Source organism: Erinaceus europaeus, chromosome 17 (genome assembly GCF_950295315.1).
Source record: "Erinaceus europaeus chromosome 17, mEriEur2.1, whole genome shotgun sequence".
NCBI lineage: Eukaryota > Metazoa > Chordata > Mammalia > Eulipotyphla > Erinaceidae > Erinaceus > Erinaceus europaeus.
The window spans coordinates 37565148-37581245 of NC_080178.1; positions in this window are offsets into that span (position 1 = coordinate 37565148).

Sequence of the window (16098 nt, forward strand, 5' to 3'; positions counted from 1 at the left end):
CCATATTCAGCACAAGAGCCTGTATAACCTCCACAGCAGCCTATTAATAGTTCAGCAATTCCATGTACTTTGCAGTGGACTGAACCTGGTACTTCATACATGCGAGTTCTGTGCTTTATATCTAAACTATCTGCCAGCACTCCCAAATTAAATTTTAAAAAAAACTATTGCTTTTTCATTTTTGTAATTGTTAGGACTCCACTACTTCAGGCTGTCCTATTTCAGATAGATTGACAAGAGAGGGAAACAATGAGAGGGAAAGATACCACAGCAATAAAACGACCCCCAGTGTGTGTGTGTAGGGGGCGTTGGACTTGAACCTGGGTATGACACATGGCAAAGCAGATATCCTCCTAGTTTATCTATCTTGCCAGTCATGTTAATTATTAATTAATTAACTTATTTATTTTATTTATATTGGGGATTAATGGTTTATAGCAAATCCAGATTGTGATACATCTATAAATTTTCTCAATTTTCTGCAAAACAGGCTCACCCAACCTACATCTTTTTCCACCAGCATGCTCACCAGGACCTGTACCCCTCCCCCATCTATAGTTTTTTAATTTGGTACAACCAAACCCAGTACAAGTTCTATTTGTGTTTCCCCTTTCTGTTCTTATTCCTCAATTTCTGGCCATAAGTGAGATTGTCCCATATTTATTCTTCTCCTTTTGGCTTATCTTATTTAGCATCATTCCTTAAAGCTCCATCCAAGATGGACTGAAGAAGGTGAATTAATAGCTGATTAATATTCTATTATGTATATATACCACAACTTTCTTAGCCACTCATCTGTTTTTGGACATCTATGTTGCTTCCAAGTTTTCTCTACTACAAATTGTGCTGCTATGAATATAGCTATACACAGATTTTCTTTCAGTGTACTTGATTCCTTAGAAATTTATAAGTCATGTTGTAGGTCCATCTCTAGCTTTCTAAAAGTTCTCCATACTGCTCTCCACAGGACTTGGATCAATTTGCATTCCCACTAGCAGTACAGGAGGGTCCCATTATCCACAGCCTTTCAGCATTTGTTGTGACTATTCTTTCTTTTGTATGACATTCTCATAGGAGTGAAATTATATCTAATTTCTGTCCTTATTTGCATTTCTCTGACAGTCAGTAACTGAAATATATTTTTCATATGTCTTTGGATCTCTTTCACATGGTCTTTTGGATATCTTCATTGGTGAATATTCTGTTCATATCATTGCCCCACTTTTGGATTTAAGTTTTTATTTATAAAACGGAAACACTAACAAGACCATAGGATAAGAGGGGCACAATTCCACACAATTCCCATCAGCAGAACTCTGTATCCCATCCCATCCCCTGATAGCTTTCCTAATCTTTATCCCTCTGGGAGTGTGGACCCAGGATGATTATGGGGTGCAGAAGATGGAAGGTCTGGCTTCTGTTTTGCTAATCTGCTGGACATGGGTGAACAGCTTGATCCATACTCACAGCCTGTGGGGCTTTTCATAGTGGGGCAGGGATCTGGGGATGTGGGACTCCAGGACACATTGGCGAAGTCATCTGCCCTGAGATGTTGTATGTTTTACATTGGGTTCTAGTTCTCCCCCGCCAAGAGAATTAGATCAGTCCAGTTAATTTCGCGGGCCCGCTTGGCCCCGCCCCTAGGAAACCCGCCAGAGTTCCAGAGTGACAGAGTTCCTGGGTTCCTGGGTTCCAGAGTAAAAGAGAGTGCTTGTGCCGCCGCAAAGAGACAGCAGAGTTCTGTTTGGTGATTAGTTTGTCTTAGTTTATGAATCGTTGTTCCTGAATAAAGAAATACAGCTTCCCTGCCCAGCCGTTGTCTCCGCGTCTCTGTTACCCGCCCATGAAGCCAGCCCGGCCGGCAGGAGCCTCCGAATTTTTAACAACACTGAGAAGTCCGGTTAGCATCATGGTAGCATCTGGAATCTGGTGACTTAAAAGAGTTAAAATAGAAAGCAGAGCAAATCGTTGACTAATCATGAACCTAAAGGCAAGATAATTGTGGATGGAGATTGGGGTCTCCAATTTGGAAAAAGCTAGTAGGTCTATTTTAGGTGTATTCCAAGGGGCCCATGACCCAACCAATTTTTGTCTGCGCCTGACATCTGATAGGCAGTTGACCTAAGCTATTGTCTGGGGGGATAGTGTCATAGTTGGAAAAAGGACCAGAAAGCTAGATCAGGGAAAAGGATAGCTCCCAAATATGGGGAAAGTATATAAATATTGTTAACTGTAAACACCCATCGATCTGATCTGGAGACCGTAGTCAGCACTGGAGCCTATGTAACTTCTGCATCCCTATAGGTCTGAGCACACATTCTGTGGTCACGGCTAGGAACATTTCAGGCTGTGCCAATTTCAGCACCCCTTATTCTCAGGTGATAGGCAGAGCATGCTATCCAACCTCCCTTCAGAGAATGGAACATTCCCTACCTTTGTTGATCCATAGTGAGGGCTAGTTCTCATAGGGGCCCACAGAGGGGTCCATTATGCTGTTCCTGATAAAGATGACCAGGGACAGTGGTAAGAGGGATCTGTTAGAGGTATAGGCCCATCATGCTTGTGTGGGAATCCCAGGACTCCCAGAGTAGGGCCCCAGGTGATGGGGTGGCCTGGTAGTGACTAAAGATTTATCATTGAAATATGCCACTCTCTTGCCCTAATTCAGCTTTTGTAGTCCTTACTTTGTCTGACAAGGTTAGCTTTGGAGTGGTTGAGGGACATGCAATAGAACATAGATGAGGAGGGTAGCTAGGTCTAAGTAGAAACTTTTTCACTGGGTACTTTATGGTATCCTTTTAGGTCTTTCTGCTTGCTTGCTACATTTAATGAGTCACTGCAAACTACTGTGTACTTTTGCTTTAAGGTATATGCTTTTCCTCAACTTCTGGATATATGTACTTATCCCATCTCATGGACCCTGGCCTATATCTAGGTTTTGAGGTTTGTTGAGTGTACGTACCACCTGAAATGCATTTAAGGAGTCCTATGAGCCAGGAAAGGTCTTATATACACTCCTATTAACTTGTAGTCTCAGAAATTACTGTCCAGTTTAAGAGAGGGAAAAAATGGATTGAATGTCTCTTTTTGTTACATAGACCATAGCTCTGACTGTATGTTCCTTCAGTCTAAGCACTTAAGACTTCAAATTAGTAATCAGATTGAATTTTAGCAGTGGGCTCAAATTGTTTAATACATTTCTAATAGTGATTTGATCTTTAAAATATTAAATCTCCTAAAATCCTAGACCAGGTAGAACAGAAGCAACTGTTGGTGTTGCTTTATAAGGTTCCTTTATAAACTATAAGTAAATAGCATAGAAGGACATAAATTATGGCAAGGTCTTATATGCTACAGCAAATCCTAACCATGGGATTTTCAAAGTTAACCCAATTGCCAAATGATTTGGTTATAGCTATAACTTTCTATTGCTTTCTTAAACCCTAAGACAGCAGGAACCTTCCCCTTTCTCTATAAAGCACATAGTTCTTCCAGTCCTGAAACCTCTAGGGTGAGGTTCACTTTTCTACATGCTTCTCCCAATTCATGCCAACTGATATTGCACCTGCTGATCCCAGCCTCAGCATGTTTCATTTTGGACTGTATCCAGAGATGTCAGGTGTGGAATGTGAATCCACCAACTTCATTACTCTGATGTACGATTTTTAAATATTGTCTCCTATTCTGTAAAGAGTCTCTTTGTTTGGGCAGTGTTTTTTTTTTTTATTTATCTATTTGGGGATTAATTGTTTACAGTTCACAGCAAAACACAATAGTTTGTACATGAATAACATTCCCCAGTTTTCCACATAACAATTCAACCTCCATTACTTCCTCCTCTACCATCAAGTTCTAATACCTGAACCCTCCCCCCACCTCAGAGTCTTTTACTTTGGTGCAGTACACCAACTCCAGTCCAAGTTCTGCTAAGTGTTTTCTCTTCTGATCCCGTTTTTCAAACACTGTCTATGAGTGAGATCATCCCATATTCATCCTTCTCTTTCTTACTTATCTCACTTAACATGATTTCTTCGAGCTCCATCAAAGATGGGGTGAAGAAGGTAAATTCTCATTTTTAATAGCTGAGTAGTATTCCATTGTGTATTTAGACCACAATTTACTCAGCCACAATTTCTCTTGTTGGACAACTGGGTTGCTTCCAAGTTTGGCTATTAGAAATTATGCTGCTATGAACATAAATCTTTTTGGATGGGTATGTTTGGTTCCTGAGCCTGGATCCCCAGGAGAGGAATTGCAGGAATATTGGGTAGGTCCACTTGTAGCTTCAGAGTGTTCTCCAGATTGCTCTCCACAGGGGTTGGACCAATTTATGTTCTGACCAGCAGTGCAGGAAGGATCCTTGGTCCCCACAACCTCTCCAGCATTTATCGATGCTACCTTTTCTGATGTATGACATTCTCATAAGAGTGAGGTAGTATCTCATTGTTGTCTTAATTTTCAGTTCTCTGATAATCAGTGACTTGGAGCATGTTTGTTGGCCTTTTGGACCTCATTTATAGTGAATATTCTGTTTATATCCTCTCCCTATTTTTGGATGTGTTCATTTGTTTCCTTGTTGCTGAGTTTGTCAAGCTCTTTATATGTTTATTAGCCTCTTGTCTGATGTATAGCATGTATGGCATCTTCTGCCATTTTGTGGACGGCCTCTTTGTTTGGGTAGTGGTTTCTTTTGCTGTGCAGCTTTTCAATTTGATGTAGTCTCATTAGTTATCTTTTTTTTTGTCTTCTGTATAAGTATATATGTATATGAATTTTGAAATTTTCAATCTTAGCTTTTAAACAAAATTGAATAAAGTTATATACATACTATATATTTTTTTATCAACAACCTTTGCACATACTTTCTCTTGCTCTTGTCAGAATATCTCAGGTGGTTAGCCTCCTTAAAGTGAAAAATCCCTGGCTTAAAGGATTAGTGCCAAACCAAAGGTACTTTGCACATGTGCATGAGAGTTCTTTTATGTGTTGCTTTTTTATTACAATTCAGAAAATTAATCTTTGACATTTGTTTTTCAGTGAAAGTAAAGAAGCTTTTGAAGTCATTCTGCTTTCATTGCTGTGTTAATATAAAAAGCTATTGATGCAGGGATGTGAAATAACTGTATAGAACTTGCCTTCTACGTGTGAAGCCCTAGATTTGAGCTCTGATGGCACAGGAGAACAGCAAAGACAATAGGAAGAGGGGGCTAGGGAGACAGCATAGTAGTTCTGCTAAAGACTTCCATGCCTGAGGTTCTGAGGTCCCAGAACTATCCCTAGCACTACCATCAGTTAGAGGTGAGCAGTGCACTGATGAATATATATATATATCACCGTGGAGGAGAGATAGAGGAGATCCGTAGTGAAGAGGGAACACAAATATTTATTTGAAAGGGCATCTCAGAGTTGGGTGAGAACGCAGTGGTTCAGGCCACGTGAAGCTAGCAGAAATGGCCGCCTCCCGCAGCACCCTTCCCTGTGTCTAATCACCGAGGTGAAAAGCAGGCAAGAGAGAGGCAGAAGTAGGAGGGATTTATAGGGCAAAAACCAGGAGTGATGAGTCGGGACAGGATTGGTTGGGAAAGGCACTCCGAGAATATCATGTGAACTCTCCTGGGAACTGGCAATAACCTGAGGGGACAACATGGCGAAACAGGCACTCCGAGAATATCGTTTTAACTCTTGTGGGAACTAGCAATAACCTGAGGGGACAACATGGCGGAACAGGCACTATGAGAATATCATCTAACTCTTGTGGAAACTGGCAATAACCTGAGGGGACAACATGGTGGCTGTGGCTGCATCTGCACAATTCCCCAGCATCTCCCCCTTTCTTTTTATCTAATGGCCACAGTATAGGAAATTTAGAATGGAACAGGCTTAAATGTTTTTAAGGAATGCCATGCTCAGGTGGGAAGATGTAGGATACTTTTGTGGGGGAGGGAAGACTTACATGGCCGCCAACCTTGTGAGATTTATGTGTCCCCCCTGTGCTCAACCCCTCTGTAGAGAGAGAGACTTACCTGGACGGACTCATCTCATAGGTTAAGCTCTGCCAGGCTCCATCATCTCCTCACAGTTTTTCTACATCTTTCCCTATCTTTCTATCTAGTCATCGCATTAAGATGGGTCAATGTCTGTAAAAGACTCCATCTGTGACAGAGGAATAGTAGTGTAGGGGTGAGCAGAAACCTTTTGGGCATAAACCTGAATGCTATAACAAAACAGGAAGGGACAAGTAAGGGAGCAGTAAGAGCCAGTGTGATGCCAAGGGAAGGCTGTTGGGCAAGGGGGTATTTCCTGTCTCTGGGGGCATCTCCTGCCTCTGGGGACAGGGCCTAGTAATGGGTGGAGGGGTTTCTTGCCTCAAAGGACAGGACCTGCAGGCGGGAGGGCATGGCCTGCCAAGCGGAGGGGCTATTTGGCGTTGTATAATCCTCAAGGCAACAGGCTACAAAGTCCATGAACTACTGCGGGTCAGTCTTTGAAAAACCAGCAGCATGAAGGGAAGGAAGCTGCTGTAAAATTGTGTAAAGTGTTCAAAGAATATACCAGCAAGTCTGATAGAAGTCTCATAGCAAGTCTGATAGAAGTTTCAATAGAAGAAATGCCAGGGGATGAAATGTTGCATGTCTATCTCCATAGGGAAGGTCAGCCACTGGAATTCCACTTTTCTATAGAAAGTGAGCTGGAACTGCCAAAACATGACAGACAAAGCAGAAGCAGGAAGGGTAGACAGGCAGTACGAAAGTTCTGTCCTTGGAGTCTATGAATCAGGTTCTTCAGATCATGCCAGGTCATATCATGGGTTTCGGGGGGTGTGCCACTGTAGTCATGCCATCTAGTGGGTGATGTCAGAGTGTACAGGGGTCCAGATGGTTTTTCCCAGGATTCCTGTGAAAGAAACACAAACAATCTGCTTCCCGTGGTTAGCAGGGCATCTGATTCAAATTTTTTATAGAAAAAGAGGTTTGGTGCCTTAGCCAACTGAATATTGGGAGGATGTATCTCCCCTTATTTCTTTACTTAATTGAGCCTAGGCATTTGGCGGGCCTTCTCAACAACCATTTGACTTTGGGGGTAGTAAGCGATGTCTGTGGCATGGGTGATGTTATAAAGGGAAACATCTTTAAATAGTTGGCTGACAAACTTTGGAGTAACATTAGTATGAATACCAGTCATTTCCTGAGATTTATTTAGTCTATTTGTTAGGTGTATATATAGTTTATCCAATAAAGCTTTATGTTAGTGATTAATAAAAGCTGTTTGGTGTTTGCTGCAATTATAGCAGAGCATAAATGAGAAGACATCTGAGTTAGTTGGCTTTTTGTTTGTTTCATTGTGAATATAAATTAGTCACTTAATTACCCTTTCAATTTTTGAAAACTTTCTCTTTGTATTCATCACTGCCCATGTAAATTAAATGTTCATATTATGTAAAATCTCTTCATAAAGAAATAGAAATATTCCAATGTGGATGACATTTACCAAGCTCTCAATTTGCTTCTTTTCCTCAGTAGTAGCCATAATGGAAAGACAGATGCATTTTGCTTAATCTTTGATGAGAAGAAAATACATGCTCTGAGTTAATCCTTTGAATTCCATTATGTGGTAAATATAAGGTGTTATTAACCATAATTTACATGGGAAAATATTTTTAATGTGAAAAGTCGTAAGAAATGAATGTTGTCAACACCAACAATAACAACAGCAATAAATATAATTGTCTTGGATGGAATTTGAAGGCAACATGTAAAATGAGAGAAGCCAGAAAGGGTAAGACAAATATTGGGTGATCTCACTTATAGGTGGAACTTAAGAAGCAAACACAAAATATAACACAAAGTGAAACTTGGACTGGGTGTGATGCATTGCACTAAAGCAAAGGTCTCTAGGAAAGGAGAGCAGGAAGAAGTGGAGAAGGCCTCAGGGTTTTGCTCTCTCATTAACTATCTTTTGAGCTATGCATGTCTTGCAAAAATATGCCTAGCTCTTATGGGAAATTCAGTAACACTAATGAAAAGTGGCAGGACTGTTAATTTATTTAGTTTTAGAGGGAGAATGAAATGAACTTTGTTAATATTTTAAAACATACTCAGAAAGCATATTCTGTGTTATGTTCATATTCTCCACCTGATGTTTGAAATCTATTCTCTGTCTTTCCAGGAAAACAGTTGGTGTTTTTTGCTGTGGACCCAGTTCCATTTCTAAAACTCTTCACAAACTGAGTAACAGAAACAACTCCTATCGAACAAGATTTGAATACAATAAGGAATCTTTCAGCTGAAAAAGTCTGACCAGGAGGGCCAGAATGCTAATGCTAATAAAAGGATGAATACAATTTCTAAGACATTGAGACTCAGCTGAATCAAACACCTGTGCTATGCCCCAAAGTAGCAAGGTTTTCTTATTTATGATTTTATAAAATGGAAATGCAGAAAATGTGGCAAGATGACAAGTCACAGTACATGTTTAATCTGAAAGCCAAAGAATCCCATAGGAATAGATAGTAGGTAATTCATCTTGTTATGCTCAAATTAAGAAAACATTGTTAGATGCACACTGTTGATATGCATGGCAGACCAAGGAAAGGCTGCACTGCTCACTGGGCTCCTTTAAATCCTTTGTTTTGATTAGTGAAATGCAAGTTATTTAACAAAATTGAACATTAATTGAAACTTGGATCACATTTTTATGAGCACATGAAAAAGAATAACTTTGACTTGGGAACACTTTGGAAAGATATATTAAATATCTGAAAAGGCAGCCCAGGAGAATGTGTTGAAATGGGTACTTTATGTCCATATTTGCTCTTCCTCACTACTGATGCTTTACTTAACCTGCATCAGTTTTATGCTGTATGGACCTTGTACAAATACTGATATAGTGGTATTTTTGTTGTTTTCCTTCTTTTCTTTTCACCTCTGTGTAGAGGAGTTTTTCCTCCTTTGGCATGCATTATACACAATTATTTAATTACTTCCTCTAGCCACCAATTTAATTTATTGAATTTCCATTGTAATGAGAAAATTAACATTTGTACAATTATACATGAGCATAGGGACTTAATGTGTACTTTTGCAACATTTTAGTTGTTGTAATTTTTACTTGTAATTGTCTTAGGTATTTTGTTTTATTTGCACTTTGAAACCAGATTATATTGTGTCTGTCACTGTTACTAATGCAGGAAGTACTGAAAGTATAGTATTGGTTCTCAACAGGAAACCTACATTTTGCTATCCGTGTAAGAAGAAATATACATTATTAGTTTCTCAAATCTAAGTTCATTATCAAGAATATTAGGACTACCCTGGGTTTTGGTCCCTTGTGACTCAGAGAAATAATACATTTAGTGAAGTGTATTACTTAGTGTAATACTTAATGAAGCTCAGAATTAATGTATTACTGTAGTTTAGTGATTTTGTTTTGTAGATTTTTTTTCCCCTTTTACTAGAGTACTGCTCAGTAATGGTGCCAGGAATTGAACCTGTGACCTCAGAGCTTCAGACAAGAAAGTCAGTTGTAGAACCGCTAGACCTTATCCTATGCCCTTGTAGAAATAAATCGGTTGCTATGGAATACAGTACATTGCTAAAATCTAGTGGGGCAAGTTGTTTTCCCTATGCTAAAACTGCAATACTAAGTTAACCATGACTAATCTTTTTACCCTAGATCATTTAACTCATTGTATGTTATGTAATTACTATGTGGGTTATATGAAAAGCCTTACATATTTGAAATTATTAATATATAAGTGTGTTACTTCACATAATGCTCTATTAGTCTAAATGCTTCATATTATGAGGTATTAATGAGGTATTACTCTAAAATACCTTCTATGTTTTCACTCAAAAAAAAAAACTACCTGGCATATAGCATAATATAAGCTGTTGTCTTTGGTTGCACTAATTCACAGATGACAAGCATTTAAATATTCTAGCATTGAACGTCCATAAGTATTACCTATAAAAAAGCTTTCCTTCCTTGGAAATGACCCTCTTTCAGTAGGAGAATTTACAATAAGACAAGATGTGAAAAATCTGCAATATCCTTGTAGATTTCGCTCAGAAGGCATATTTAATAATAAACATGCCTTGGCAACAGAGTCTGAATCTAAAGAAGTGTATGTGTGTCCGTGTGTGTGTGTGTGTGTGTGTGTGTGTGTGTGTGTGTGAGTCTGATTTTATAATAACTGACAGGGTAGGGATATGGAGCAGCAACAGTTGTGGTTCTCTCCTCTCCTCTCCTGGGTCAAATAGGAATACCAAAGGAGATCATCTGGGCCCACAAAAAACAGGACTAAAACAACTTGAGGAACCCCCCAAATCAATGGTGAGTGCAAATATATGTGGCTCGTGAATAGAGAGGAACTTAGGGAGAGATTAAGTGGCTGGTAACATTCCAGCAGTTTACCAGTTGAGACACCATCTCCAATCTCATTCACCAACAAAAAGATAACGAAATGGAGGAGAGGATGCCCCTAAGACTCACCAAATGCAACTGTGAGTCTCCATTGCTACTATCCTCAGAGGCTGTAGCAGCAGTGGGGAGGTCCTGGGCTGACACCAGGGGACAGAGAACTGACCAGGAAACTCAGGAGAAGATCTGTACCTGAGTGGCCTTGCAGTGGGGCTGTGAGCGTATCTTTGCATAACCACTGGATTATCTCTGCCCCACCTTGCTTTAACTCTTAGTCAGGAGACAGTGATTAAGCTAACAAGACCACTTATAGTTTAAAAGCCCTCAGGCTCCCAGAGCCTACAGGGAATAAAAAGAACAAAAGAGGCTTTTAAGCCACTGTGCTCCAACTCAGGGATTCAATAATATTGAAATAACTGTCAATTTACACAACTGTGAACCCTTTAATTACCTTACTTAGACACAAGTCAATCCAGGCAAGAATGATCATTAATTTGAAAAGTACTGAGAGAGGGACCTCATACCATACTATATAAAATGGTTAAACCAATAAGAAGAAATATTGGAGAAATGAACCAGGATAAGAGTCCAACTAAAAGCCCCCAAAGGTTGCAAAACAAAATAATGAGGTCAACCTCCAAATACTAGTTAAGGAAATAATCACAGGAGTGAGTAAAGAGTTGGAAAGAATTGTCATCAGAAATTCAGAAACAATAAGTGATTATAAGAAAACACTAATTATCTCAAGGTTATTAGAGAGCTGAAAGCTGAAATAGATGAGCTAAGAACACAAGGAGCTGAACAAGTTAAAACTTATAGAACAGGGTAAAAAAATAGATGAACTCCAGAATACAGTAGAGGTTAGAGAGAATAGAATCAATGAGGCTGAAGGCAGAACTAGAAAGATCGAGGACAAATTAGAGACAACTAAAAAAGAAGTAAGAGATCTCAAAAGGATATTAAGAGAGTCTGAAAACAACAGAAACCTCTTGGATGACTTCAAAAGAAATAATATACTCATTATTGGCTTAGCAGAAGAAGAGAGAGAGGAGAAGAAAACATTCTTCAGGACATAATAGATGAGAACTTCTTTAGACAACATACAAAATATAAAGGTTCAAGACACTCAGAGGGTCCCAAACAGAATTAACACAGATTTAGAGACACATCATATTCAGAATGGAAAGGAATAAAGATAAAGAAAGGATCCTGAAGGCTGCAAGAGAAAAATGAAGAGTCACCTACAGAGGAAAACCCATAAGATTAGCAGCAGACTTCTCTACACAAGCACTACAGGTCAGAAGAGAATGGCAAGATATCTACTGAGTGCTCAATGAGAAAAGCTTTTAACTAAGACTACTGTATCCTGCTAGACTGTCATTCAGACTAGATGGAAGCATCAAAACCTCAGACAAGCAACAGTTTAAAGACTCAACTATCAGCAAACCTGCCCTGAAAGAAATTCTGAAAGGTCTCCTATAAACAATAAGACTACCATAAATAGGCCATATATCAGAACACTCTAAAAATCTACAAGAATGACATTAAAATCTCTTCAATCTTTTATATCAATCTATGTCAATGACCTGAATTCACCTATTAAAAGGCACAGAGTAGAAAGATGGATCAGAAAACACAACCTAACAATATACTGTCTACAGGAAACACACCTTACTCAACAAGACAAACACAGACTCAAAGTGAAAGGATTTAAAACTATCATACAAGCCAATGGCCCACAAAAAAGGCAGAAACAGCTATTCTCATATCTGACATGATAGACTTTAAATAAATAAAATTAAAAGATAAGGATGGACACTACTTAATGCTCAGAGGATCAGTCAATCAAGAGGCCTTAACAATATTAACTTCTATGCACCCAATGAGAACCTATCTAAATACATCAAACATCTACTGAAAGAGTTACAACAATATATTAACAGCAACACAGTGATAGTAGGGGACTTCAACACCCCACTCTCTCAACTTGACAGATGATCCAGGAAGAAAATCAATAAAGACATGAGAGAGCTAAATGAGGAGATAAACTAGAACTATTGGACATTTTCAGAGTCATTCACCCCAAAAAACTGAAATACACATTTTATTCAAGTCCACATGGGTCATTCTCAAGGACAGATCATGTTTTAGGACACAAAGACAGCATTAGCAAATTGAAGAGCATTGAAATAACCCCAAGCATCTTCTCAGACCACAGTGGAATTAAACTAACACTTAACAATCAACAAAAGATTAATAATAGTCCCAAAATGTGGAGTCTCACAGTACACTCCTTAACAACTACTGGGTCAAAGAGGAAATCAAGGAAGAAATATTTCAAGAGTTCAATGAAAATGAAGACACAAGCTATCAAAATATTTGGGACAAAATATTTCCAGCCTCTCAAAAGGCTAGAAATGGACTTATCCTATCATCCTGCAATTTCTCTCCTGGTGATCCTAAGAGACCTAACACACCCATCCAAAAAGATCTGTGTACACATATGTTTTTAGCAGCACAATTTGTAATAGCCAAAACCTGGAAGCAACCCAGGTGTCCAACAACAGATGAGTGGCTGAACAAGTTGTGGTATATACACATTGGAATAATACTCAGCTATCAAAAATGGTAAGTTCACCCAATCTTGGATGGACCTTAAAAAATTCATGTTAAGTGAAATAAGTCAGAAATAGAAGGATGAATATAGGATGATTTCACTCTCAGGCAGAAGTTGAAAAAAAAAAAAAAGAAGAGAAAACACAAGTAGAACCTAAGTGAAATTGGTGTATTGCACCAAAATAAAAGACTCTGGGGTGAGTGGGTGGGAGAATACAGGTCTAAAAAGGATGACAGAGGACATACTCAGGGTTGTCTTGTTATATGGAAAACTGGGAAATGTTATGCACATACAAACTATTGTATTTAATGTCAATGTTAAACATTAATAAAAATAATATAATACTTAATAAATAAAATAATAACTGACAAGATTGTGGGATAAGAGGGGTACAGTACCCACCAATAGACCCATTCCATATATTGAAAGTTTTTCTATTCTTTATCCCTCTGGGAGTATGGATCAAAGATATTTATTGCTTCTCCACTAGACATGGACTTTGACAGTTTGATCCATACCTCCAGCCTGTTTCTATCTTTCCCTAGTAGGCAAGGGCCATGGAGAATTGGGGCTCCAAGACTCATTGGTGAGCTCAGGGAAGTCAGGTTGGCTTCAGATAATATTTGCAACTTGATAGCTGAAAAACATTAAGATATTAAGCAGAACATATTGTTTAATAATCAGGAACATAAAGGTAAGAGTATAGCAAATGAGATTTGGGGTCTTCATGTTGAAAGAAGCCAGTAAGTCTATTTTAGGTTTATTCCAAGTGGACCATGACTTTACTAATTTTTGCTTGAGTCAAAAGCTAAAGTGCAGGTGGGCTAAAGTATTGTCTAGGAATATGGTGTCAGAGTTGGGGATAGGACTAGAAGGCTGGATCAGGGCAGAAAGCAGTTCTCAAATATGAGAAAAGTATATAAATACTTTGGTAAACCCCATCCATCTGACCTAGGATCCATGTCTATCTATACTTAGCACAGGAATCTTTGTAACCTCTGCATCCCCACTGGTCTGAACTCACATTCCATGGTCATAGCTAGGAACATTCTAGGCTGCACTCATTTCAGGACCAGTCTTCATTGAGTGACAGAGTATGTTTACCTACCCTTCCTTCAGAGAGTGAGGCAATTTCTACCATTGTTACTTTACATTGAGGGCAAAGTCCTATAGAAGTTACAGGAGCGTTTTTGATGTTGTTTCTGTTGGAAATGACCAGTGATGGTGGAGAGAGGGTTCTGTTAGAGGTCTAGGCCCATCATATCTATGTGAGAATCCCAGGATTCCCTGACTAGGGCCCCAGATGATGGGGTGGCCTGGTTGTGACCAAAAGCCACCATTTGAATGTGTTGGTCTCTTGCTTTTATCCAGCTTTTGTACTCCTTTATCTGACAATGTCAGTCTTAGAGTGATTGAGGGAAGTGAAATAGGAGGTAGGTAAGGAGGTTATCTAGGTCTAAGTAGAAAATATTTGATTAAGTACTTTATACCATCTTTTTTAGGTCTTTCTTGTGCTTGCTGCACTTATTGAGTCACTGTAGACTATTGTACTTTTACTTTTAAGGTATATATTTTCCCCTAACTTAGGGATACCTGTGCACATGTTCTCTATCTTATGGGCCCTGTTCTATATCTTGATTCTATAACTCTGCCACGAGGTATGTCACTTGAAATGGAACTTGGGAGTCCTAAGAGCTAGGAAAGGTCTCGCCTGATTTTTGGGACTGGAGGGTTGACATCCTAGGCCTGGAGTTTCTGAACACAATCCTAAATGAAGTATGTCAAGGTGGTACTGGTTGCATTGACTTGGTTGAGATCAGCAGATGTAGTATCAAATGGTATCAAAACAAGTATAAAGGAAAATGATTAAAGCCCAAGGGATTACATACAAGACTTTATCATTATTTATGTCATTTAATACTATTTATAAGATTTTTTTAAATAAAACTTATCTCAGAAATGACTATTCAAAAGAAACTATCTTTTGTACACGCTTGGTATGTAATACTGATGCTGTACTGTCAAAAATTTATGTATGTTATTATTATGCCTCCTATTAGGCAAATGTGGATTCTTTTTCAAAGGAAGCATACTGTTTCAAGTATATCTGCTATTCTGCTTCAGCATTCTTACTTACATTAATTTCCAGTTGATGTTCAAATGTTAAGTATTAAATCTGGTCATTTAAGACATGCATGTCTATGAGCTTTGCTTTGTTTGAAGGATTCTTTCTTTGGGGGTAAATATTCATCCAGGTATTAAAACAATCACTTTAGTGTCATAGGTGTCAATATTGAAATGGTGTTCCTGAAATCTCTGTAAGCTTGATATATTTTTGTAGTAAATAAATAAGGCAAGGTAGTGCAAGCTTAAAGCACAAGTTGTGTTTGAGTATGCACTGGTGGAAGTACTTAGGGATCTGAATTCTGGTATTATCAATGTCACAATGATGATAAATTCTCAGGGTCACATCATTTGCACAATGATGGCAAAATACTTCTCTGAAATCTTTCTCATTTAAGCTAGAACTGCAGCTATTTTGTATAGAGATAATCACAAAATCCTCAGACTTGTACATGCGTGCACACAGACACATACATACCACATATATATTTGGGGTGTAGTTTACTCTACCTAAGTTTAAAGGCTGGAAGACAGCATAATACCAACATTTGCAAAATGAGGAAAAGCCTCAGGTTGAGCTATGTGACTAAGCTCATTGTTAAACTCTGACACAGAGTATTACAATTGATGAGATGAGAAGTAGGAACATTTATTGTTCCCTTTACTAAAAAGCAAGTTTCCCACATATGTCAATTCTCTAGTTTCTGGCAATTGTGGATTTTTCTGGCATTACTGATAACCACTGATTTTTCTGGCATTACTGATAACCATAATGTGAGTTCACATCCTCTTGTGAATTTCTTTTCCTGTTCTAATTAGATATTTCCAAAATTATGTGTAAATCAGCCTATTCCAGAAGTGCTCACAGTATTCACAGTATTCATAGTAGCTCTAGAAAAATCAGATATCATAGTATATTGGGAGATAAAGTTATCCAA